The sequence below is a fragment of the Arachis stenosperma genome, chromosome 7 (assembly GCF_014773155.1).
Source record: "Arachis stenosperma cultivar V10309 chromosome 7, arast.V10309.gnm1.PFL2, whole genome shotgun sequence".
Taxonomy (NCBI): domain Eukaryota; kingdom Viridiplantae; phylum Streptophyta; class Magnoliopsida; order Fabales; family Fabaceae; genus Arachis; species Arachis stenosperma.
Genome location: NC_080383.1, coordinates 43,984,594 through 43,995,041, shown reverse-complemented (window position 1 = coordinate 43,995,041; position 10,448 = coordinate 43,984,594). Strand labels below are relative to the sequence as shown.

Sequence of the window (10,448 nt, the reverse complement as noted above, 5' to 3'; positions counted from 1 at the left end):
TTATTTTACTAAAAACTAACTGAAACATGCTAAAATCTACATGAAATTACCCCCAAAAAGCGTACAAAATATCCGCTCATCAAGCCTCAATTAGTTTCTCTAATGCAACAGAATTGCAAGTTCCATGGACTTCCATTGGAAGATCCTCATCAGTTTTTAGCTGAATTCTTGCAAATCTGTGACACTGTCAAGACTAATGGGGTTGACCCTGAGGTCTACAGACTTATGCTATTCCCTTTTGCTGTAAGAGATAGAGCTAGGATATGGTTGGACTCACAACCTAAAGAAAGCCTGAACTCTTGGAAAAAGCTAGTCAATGCTTTCTTGGCAAAGTTCTTTCCACCTCAAAAATTGAGTAAGCTTAGAGTGGAAGTCCAAACCTTTAGACAGAAGGAAGGTGAATCCCTCTATGAAGCTTGGGAAAGATATAAACAATTGATCAGAAAGTGTCCCTCTGACATGCTTTCTGAATGGAGCATCATAGGTATCTTCTATGATGGTCTGTCTGAACTGTCCAAGATGTTATTGGACAGCACTGCTGGAGGATCTCTTCATCTGAAGAAGACGCCTGTAGAAGCTCAAGAGCTCATTGAAATGGTTGCAAATAACCAATTCATGTACACTTCTGAAAGGAATCTGATGAGCGGATAATTTATACGCTTTTTGGCATTGTTTTTACTTAGTTTTTAGTATGATTTAGTTGTTTTTTAGTATATTTTTTATTAGTTTTTAATTAAAAATCATATTTCTGGACTTTACTATGAGTTTGTTTGTTTTTTTGTGATTTTAGGTATTTTCTGGCTGAAATTGAGGGAGCTGAGCAAAAATCTGAGTTAGGCTGAAAAAGGACTGCTGATGCTGTTGGATCCTGACCTCCCTGCACTCGGAATGGATTTTTTGGAGCTACAGGAGTCCAATTGACACGCTCTCAATTGGGTTGGAAAGTAGACATCCAGGGCTTTCCAGAAATATATAATAATCCATACTTTACGCAAAGATAGATGACGTAAACTGGCGTTCAACGCCAGTTCCATGTTGCAGTTTGGCGTCCAGCGCCAGAAACAGGTTACAAGTTGGAGTTCAACGCCCAAAACACGTTACAACCTGGCGTTCAACTCCAGAAACAGCCCAAGCACGTGAGAGGCTTAAGTCTCAGCCCCAGCACACACCAAATGGGCCCCAGAAGTGGATTTCTGCACCAATTAGCTTAGTTTACTCATATTCTGTAAACCGAGGTTACTACTTTACTATTTAAACAACTTTTAGAGACTTGTTTTGTATCTCATGACGTCTATAGAACTGGATTTTATATACTTTGACGGCATGAGTCTCTAAACTTCATTATTGGGGGTGAGGAGCTCTGCAGCGTCTCGATGAATTAATGCAATTATTTTTGTTTTCCATTCAAACACGCGTGTTCCTATCTAAGATGTTCATTCGCGCTTAATTTTGGAGAAGGTGATGATCCGTGACACTCATCACCTTCCTCAATCCATGAACGTGTGCCTGACAACTACCTCCGTTCTATATCAGATTGAATGAGTATCTCTTAGATTCCTTAATCAGAATCTTCGTGGTATAAGCTGGAATTGATGGCGGCATTCAAGAGAATTCGGAAAGTCTAAACCTTGTCTGTGGTATTCCGAGTAGAATTTGAGGATTGAATGACTGTGACGAGCTTCAAACTCCTGAAGGCTGGGCGTTAGTGACAGACGCAAAAGAATCACTGGATTCTATTCCAACCTGATTGAGAACCGACAGATGATTAGCCGTGTTGTGACAGAGCATTTGGAACGTTTTCACTGAGAGGATGGGAAGTAGCCATTGACAACGGTGACACCCTACATATAGCTTGCCATGGAAGGAGCCTTGCGTGTGGAAAAAGGATTTCAAGGAAGAGTTGAAATTCAGAGGACAAAGCATCTCCAAAACTCTAACATATTCTCCATAATTAAAGTAACAATTATTTATTTCACGCTCTTTTATTTTTCTAATAATTCCTACTGATAAATTTAATTGATATCCTGACTAAGAATAACAAAATAAACATAGATTGCTTCAAACCAATAATCTCCATGGGATCGACCCTTACTCACGTAAGGTATTACTTGGACGACCCAGTGCACTTGCTGGTTAGTTGTGCGGATTGCAAAAGTGTGATTGCAATTTCGTGCACCAAGTTTTTGGCGCCGTTGCCGGGGATTGTTCGAGTTTGAACAACTAAAGGTTTATTTTATTTCTTAGATTAGGAAGATTTTGGCAATTGGGTCAGAGTCTTTTATTTTCTTTTCAAAAATATTATTTTTCTTTTTTCAATTTTAATTTTTTTCGTGAGTTTAGTGTCTTGTTCTAAGTTTGGTGTCAATAGCATATTTTATATTTTTCTTTAAAACTTTCGTATTTATGTTCTTTGTTTCTTCTTTGTCTTCAGTTTTCTTGTTCTGTGTTTTGTGTTTTTTTCTTGTACTTTTTCAAAACATTAGTTTTCAAAATTTTTATTTTTATCCCTAAATATGATACATCTTTAAAAACAACATTGAATTTATAGCTCAGTTGGCTAGAGCGTTGGTCTATGTTCTTGGCAATTGGGCATCTTCTTTTTAAAATCTTTTTTTTTTCAAAAATAATTTTTCTTGATTTAATCTTGTGCCAAACTTTAAGTTTGTTTCTTGTTGATCTTTTTATTTTTGAAAATTTATCTTGGTTTTCTAAAATTTTAAGTTTGGTGTTCTTTCTTTTGTTCTTGGTGTTCTTGTGAATCTTCAAGGTGTTCTTGAGTCTTTCTTATGTTTGATCTTAAATTTTTAAGTTTTGGTTCCTTGGTGTTTTCCCTCCAAAATTTTCGAACATAAGGAGCATTAGATCTGAAAATTTTAAGTCTTGTCTTTTGTGGTTTTCTCTTTCATCATAAAATTCAAATTCAAAAAATATCTTTTCTAACTAATTTTAAACTACTTTTTCGAAATTTTTATATAAAAATTCAGATTTCAATTTCAAAATTTTTCAATTCTTATCTTTTTAAGTTTTTTTTTTAAAAAAAGATATTTTTGATATATATTTTATTATCTTTTTCAAAAATCCTAACCACTTTCTTTTCCTCAAATTTTTTTGAAAATCTTCATAAACTTTTTCAAATTTTATAAATTTTAATTTTTTAATTTTCTTTCTTTATTTATTTTATTTTTATTTCGGTTTTTGTTTTATTTTATTATTTCGAAAATTATTCTTATAATAAAATAGACAATATCAACATCCATACCATCTCCCTTGCTCCATCATGGAACTAAGTGGAAATGAACAGTCCAGGAGGACTCTGGGGTCATATGCTAACCCCACTACTGCTTTATATGGGAGTAGTATCTGTATACTCTCTATTGGAGTTAGTAGCTTTGAGTTGAATTCTCAGCTCATTATCATGGTGCAGCAAAGTTGCTAGTATTCCGGTCTTCCACAGGAAGAACCTACAGAGTTTTTGGCACAATTTTTACAAATTACTGACACAGTACATGATAAAAAAGTAGATCAGGATGTCTACAGATTATTACTGTTTCCATTTGCTGTAAAAGATCAAGCTAAGAGGTGGTTAAATAACCAACCTAAGAACAGCATAAGGACATGGAAACAGCTGTCAGAAAAATTCCTGAATCACTATTCTCCTCCAAAACGGATGACACAGCTAAGGCTGAGCATCCAAGGCTTCAAACAAGGAGACAATGAATCTCTTTATGATGCTTGGGAGAGATACATAGAAATGCTGAGAAAATGCCCCTCTGAAATGTTTTCAGAGTGGGTGCAATTAGACATCTTCTACTATGGGCTTACAGAAAAAGCTCAGATTTCTCTAGATCACTCGGCTGGTGGATCTATACATATGAGAAAAACAATTGTAGAAGCTCAATAGCTTATTGATACAGCTGCCAGAAATCAGCATCTGTACCTAAGCAGTGAATCTTCCATGAAAGAAGAAGCTAAAACAGTAACTGCTGAACTCAGTCCTGTAGATCAGGCTAATGAATTCAATCAGCAACTGGATTTTCTAACTCAGCAGCTAGCCGAATTCAAGGAAATACTACAAGAAACAAGAATGGCTAACAGGAATATGGAAGTACAGTTAAAGCAAACAGAAAAGCAACTGTCAAAACAAATAACAGAAGAATGCCAAGCAGTTCAGTTAAGAAGTGGGAAAACATTAAATACCTCACTTCAAAGCAGCAGGAAGCCAAGAAATGAACAAATGACTACTCAAAATCCCTCTGAGGACAATCAGAGCCCAGAGAGGAATAATGCTGGCGCTGAACGCCCAAACCATGCTCATTCCTAGCGTTCAACGCCAAAACAAGCAAGGATTTGGCGTTGAACGCCCAAAGGGAGCATAGTTCTGGCGTTCAGACGCCAGAAACAGATAAGGAGCTGGCGTCTAATGCCACTCCAGCTTCCACCCTTGGTATTCAATTGCCAGTAAGGGATCAGACACCTGCAAGTGCTGATAATAAATCCCTCAAGAAGGCTTCTCAACCTACCTCTGTAGGAAATAAACCTGCAGTAACTAAGGTTGAGGATATAAAGCCAGGATGCCTTATCCTCAAAAACTCCACAAAGAGGAGCAGGATAAGCAATTTACCCGCTTTGCAGACTATCTCAGGACTCTTAAAATAAGGATTCTGTTTGCAGAGGCACTTGAGCAAATACCCTCTTATGCCAAGTTCATGAAAGATATCTTGAGTCATAAGAAGGATTGGAGAGAAACTGAAAGGGTTCTCCTCACTGAAGAATGCAGTGCAGTCATTCTGAAAAGCTTCCCAGAAAAGCTTAAAGATCCCGGGAGCTTTATGATACCATGCATATTAGAGGGTAACTGCACCAAGACAGCTCTATGTGATCTTGGGGCAAGCATTAACCTAATCCCTGCATCCACTATCAGAAAGCTTGGCTTAACTGAAGAGGTCAAACCAACCCGGATCTGTCTTCAACTTGCTGATGGCTCCATTAAATACCCATCAGGCATACTTGAGGACATGATTGTCAAGGTTGGGCCATTTGCCTTCCCTACTGACTTTGTAGTGCTGGAAATGGAGGAGCACAAGAGTGCAACTCTGATGAGCGGATAATTTATACGCTTTTTGGCATTGTTTTTATATAGTTTTTAGTAAGTTTGAGCTACTTTTAGGGATGTTTTCCTTAGTTTTTATGTTAAATTCACATTTCTGGACTTTACTATGAGTTTGTGTGTTTTTCTGTGATTTCAGGTAAATTCTAACTGAAATTGAGGGATTTGAGCAAAACTCTGAAAAAGGCTGACAAAAGGACTGCTGATGCTGTTGGATTCTGACCTCCCTGCACTCGAAATGGATTTTCTGGAGCTACAGAACTCTAAATGGCGCGCTCTCAACGGCGTTGGAAAGTAGACATCCAGGGCTTTCCAGCAATATATAATAGTCCATACTTTATTCGAAGAATGACGACGCAACTTGGCGTTGAACGCCAAGTACACGCTCCTTTCTGAAGTTAAACGCCAGAAAAACGTCATTATCCGGAGTTGAACGCCCAAATCACATCATAACTCGAAATTCAACTCCAAGAGAAGCCTCAGCTCGTGGATAGATCAAGCTTAGCCCAAGCACACACCAAGTGGGCCCCGGAAGTGGATTTATGCATCAATTACTTACTCATGTAAACCCTAGGAGTTAGTTTATTATAAATAGAACATTTAACTATTGTATTGGTTATCTTTTGACCACCTTAAGTCTTTTATCATTCGGTCACTTGATCAAGGAGAGGGCTGGCCATTCGGCCATGCCTGAACCTCTTTCACTTATGTATTTTTAACGGTGGAGTTTCTGCACACCAGAGATTAAGGGTGTGGAGCTCTGCTGTACCTCAAAGATTAATGAAGTTCTATTTTCTTTTATTCAATTCTCTATCTTATTCTTATTCCAAGATATTCATTCGTACTCAAGAACATGATGAATGATGATGAGTTAGATAACCCTCATTATTATTCTCACTGATGAACGCGCGTGATTGACAACCACTTCCGTTCTACATGCAACAAAGCTTGAATGTGTATCTCTTAGATTCCCCAACAGAATCTTCGTGGTATAAGCTAGATAGATGGCGGCATTTGTCTGGATCCGGAAAGTCCAACCTTGTCTGTGGTGTTCCGAGTAGGATCCTGGGAATCCGGAAAGTCTCACCTTGTCTGTGGTATTCCGAGTAGGATTCCGTTCATGAATGACTGTGACGTGCTTCAAACCTGTAACCTGCTGGGCGTTAGTGACAAACGCAAAAGAGGGATTCTATTCCAGTAGGGGAGGAACCAACCGGTGATTGGCCGTACTGTGACAGAGTGCGTGAGCATTAGCTTTCACTGCGAGGATGGGATGTAGCTATCAACCATGGGTGATGCCTCCAGACTGGTTAGCTGTGCGAGTGACAGCCGCACAGGATATTTCCCCGTGAGGATGAAAGTAGCCACAGTTGATGGTGAACCCCTATACAGAGCTTGCCATGGAAAGGAGTAAGAAGGATTGAGTAGAAGCAATGGGATAGCAGGCGTCCGAGAGCTCTACAGCATCTCCATTCCGCTTATCTGAAATTCCTACCAATGAATCTGCATAAGTATCTCTATCCCTTTTATTATTCCTTTTTATTTAACAATCCAATTATCACTATTACCTTTTTTAATCTGCCTAACTGAGATTTACAAGGTGACCATAGCTTGCTTCGTACCAACAATCTCTGTGGATTCGACCCTTACTCACGTAAGGTTATTACTTGGACGACCCAGTACACTTGCTGGTTAGTTGAGCGGAGTTGTGAAGAAAATAAACAGTGCCCTAAGGGTACATGCCAAAGCTCAAAAGATAGAATAATATATTAAGAATGATGAATCACAATTTCGTCCACCAAGTTTTTGGCGCCGTTGCCGGGGATTGTTCGAGTATGGACAACTGACGGTTCATCTTGTTGCTCAGATTAGGTAATTTTCTTTTCAAAAACTTTTTCAAAATTTTTCTTTTTATTTTTCGTTTTTCTACACTTTATTTTCGAAAATAATTAATAAAAATCCAAAAAAAATTAGAAAATCATAAAAATCAAAAATATTTTGTTTCTTGTTTGAGTCTTGTGTTAATTTTTAAGTTTGGTGTCAATTGCATGCTTTAAAAATTTTTCTTGCATTTTTTTCGAAAACTTCATGCATTCATAGTGTTCTTCATGATCTTCAAGTTGTTCTTGATAAGTCTTCTTGTTTGATCTTGATGATTTCTTGTTTTGTGTCTTTTCTTGTTTTCATGTGCATTTTGCATTCATGTTTTCCAAGCATTAAAATTTCTAAGTTTGGTGTCTTGCATGTTTCTTTGCATCAAAGATTTTTCAAAATTATGTTCTTGATGTTCATCATGATCTTCAAAGTGTTCTTGGTGTTCATCTGACATTCATAGCATTCTTGCATGCATTCATGGTTTTGATTTAAAATTTCATGCATAAAGTATTTTTGTTGTTTTTCTCTCTCATAAATTAAAATTCAAAAATCAAAAAAATATCTTCTCCTTATTTTTCTCCAAATTTTCGAAATTTTGGGTTGACTTGGTCAAAAATTTTCAAAATTAGTTGTTTCTTACAAGTCAAGTCAAAATTTCAATTTTAAAAAAATCTTATCTTTTCAAAATCTTTTTCAAAAATCATATTTTTTTCATTTTGCTTATTTTTCGAAAATTTCAAAAATCTTTTTCAAAATATTTTCAAAATCTTTTTCTTATCTTTATATGTAATTTTCGAAAATTAGCTAACAATTAATGTGATTGGTTCAAAAATTTGAAGTTTGTTACTTTCTTGTTAAGAAAGGTTCAATCTTTAAGTTCTAGAATCTTATCTTGTAGTTTCTTGTTAGTGAAGTAAATAATTTCAAATTATTTTTTAATTAAATCTTTTTATCTTTTAATTTATCTTTTTCAAAAAAAATTTTATCTTTTTCAAAATTTGATTTCAAAATATCTTATCTAACCTCTTATCTTCATATCTTTTTCAAATTTGATTTCAAATCTTTTTCAATCAACTAACTAACTTTTTGTTTGTTTCTTATCTTTTTCAAAACTACCTAACTACTTCTCTCTCTTCTATTTTTCGAAAATATCTCATCCCTTTTTCAAAAATTCTTTTTAATTAATTAATTGTTTCATGTTTTAATTTTAATTACATTTTATCTCTAATTTTCGAAAATCACTAACCCCTTTTCAAAAATTATTTTCGAATTTTCTTTTCTCTTTTCTTATTCTATTTAATTATTTAATTACTAACACTTCTCTCCACCTCTCTTCCTCCAAGAATCCGAATCCCCCTCTTTATTCTTCTACCCCTTTCTTTTTCTACTAACATAAAGGAATCTCTATACTGTGACATAGAGGATTCCTTTTTCTTTTCTTGTTTTCTTCTCTTTCATATGAGCAGGAACAAGGATAAAGGCACTCTTGTTGAAATTGATCCAGAACCTGAAAGGACTCTGAAGAGAAGATTAAGAGAAGCTAAATTACAACAATCCAAAAACATCTTTAAGAGAAACACCTTTCAGAAATTTTCGAACAGGAGAAGGACATGGCAGCCGAAAATAAATAATGATGCAAGGAGAATGCTTGGTGACTTCACTAAGCCAACGTCCAAATTTGATGGAAGAAGCATCTCCATTCCTGCCATTGGAACCAATAACTTTGAGCTTAAGCCTCAACTAGTTGCTTTAATGCAACAAAACTGCAAGTTTTATGGACTTCCATCTGAAGATCCTTATCAGTTTTTAACTGAGTTCTTGCAGATCTGTGAGACTGTAAAGACGAATGGGGTTGATCCTGAAGTCTACAGACTCATGCTTTTCCCTTTTGCTGTAAGAGACAGAGCTAGAGTATGGTTGGATTCACAACCCAAGGATAGCCTGGACTCATGGGATAAGCTGGTCACTGCCCTCTTGGATAAATTCTTTCCTCCTCAAAAGCTGAGCAAGCTGAGAGTGGATGTTCAAACCTTCAAACAAAAAGATGGTGAATCCCTCTATGAAGCTTGGAAAGATACAAGCAGCTGACCAAGAGATGTCCATCTGACATGTTTTCAGAATGGACCATATTAGATATATTCTATGGTCTCTCTGAATTTTCGAAAATGTCATTGGACATTCTGCAGGTGGATCTATTCACCTGAAGAAAACGCCTGGAGAGGCTCAAGAACTCATTGACATGGTTGCAAACAACCAGTTCATGTATACTTCTGAGAGGAATTCCGTGAATAATGGGGTACCTCAAAAGAAAGGAGTTCTTGAAATTGATGCTCTGAATGCCATACTGGCTCAGAACAAAGTGTTGACACAACAGGTCAACATGATCTCTCAAATCTGAATGGATTGCAACATGCATCCAACAGTACTAGAGAGGCAGCTTCTGAAGAAGCTTATGATCCTGAAACCCTGCCATGGCAGAGGTTAATTACTTAGGTGAACCTTATGGAAACACCTATAACTCATCATGGAGAAATCATCCAAATTTCTCCTGGAAGGATCAACAAAAACCTCAACAAGGTTTTAACAATGGTGGACGTGCAAGGCTGAATAATAGTAAGCCATATCCATCATCTTCTCAGCAACAGACAGAGAACTCTGAACAAAACAATTCTAATTTAGCCAATATAGTCTCTGATCTGTCAAAGGCCACTTTCAGTTTCATGAATGAAACCAGATCCTCCATTAGAAATTTGGAGGCACAAGTGGGCCAGCTGAGTAAGAAAGTTATTGAAACTCCTCCCAGTACTCTTCCAAGCAATACAGAAGAAAATCCAAAAGGAGAGTGCAAGGCCATTGATTTAATCAAAGTGGCCGAATGCACTAGGGAGGAGGAGGACGAAAATCCTAAGGAGGAAGACCTCCTGGGACATCCCTTAAGCAAGAAGGAGTTTCCTATTAAGGATCCAAAGGAATCTGAGGCTCATCTAGAGACCATAGAGATTCCATTAAATCTCCTTCTGCCATTTATGAGCTCTGAAGACTATTCATCCTCAGAAGAGGATGAAGATGTGACTGGAGAGCAAGCTGCTCTATATTAGGAGCTATCATGAAGCTGAATGCCAAGTTGTTTGGTAATGAGACTTGGGAAAGTAAACCCCTTGCTCATTAGTGAACTAGATACTTGGATTCCGAAAACTCTACCTCAAAAGACAAGATCCTGGCAAGTTCTTAATACCTTGCACCATTGGCACCATGAGCTTTGAAAAAGCTCTATGTGATCTGGGGTCAGGATAAATCTTATGCCACTCTCTTAATGGAGAAGCTGGGGATCATTGAGGTACAACCTGCCTTGTTCTCATTACAACTGCACAAGTCAGTGAGACAAGCTTATGGAATAGTAGAGGACGTCCTAGTAAAGGTTGAAGGCCTTTACTCCCTACTGATTTCATAATCCTAGACACTAGGA

At 37.0% G+C, this 10,448-nt stretch overlaps 1 non-coding gene across 1 annotated transcript; it reads right to left on the bottom strand.

Annotated features, from left to right (window-relative positions):
* Positions 1-357: 357 nt before the first annotated feature.
* Positions 358-465, bottom strand: LOC130942720 (small nucleolar RNA R71). Its single transcript, XR_009071280.1, has one exon. It is a non-coding gene; the product is annotated as a small nucleolar RNA R71 (small nucleolar RNA).
* Positions 466-10,448: the final 9,983 nt, after the last annotated feature.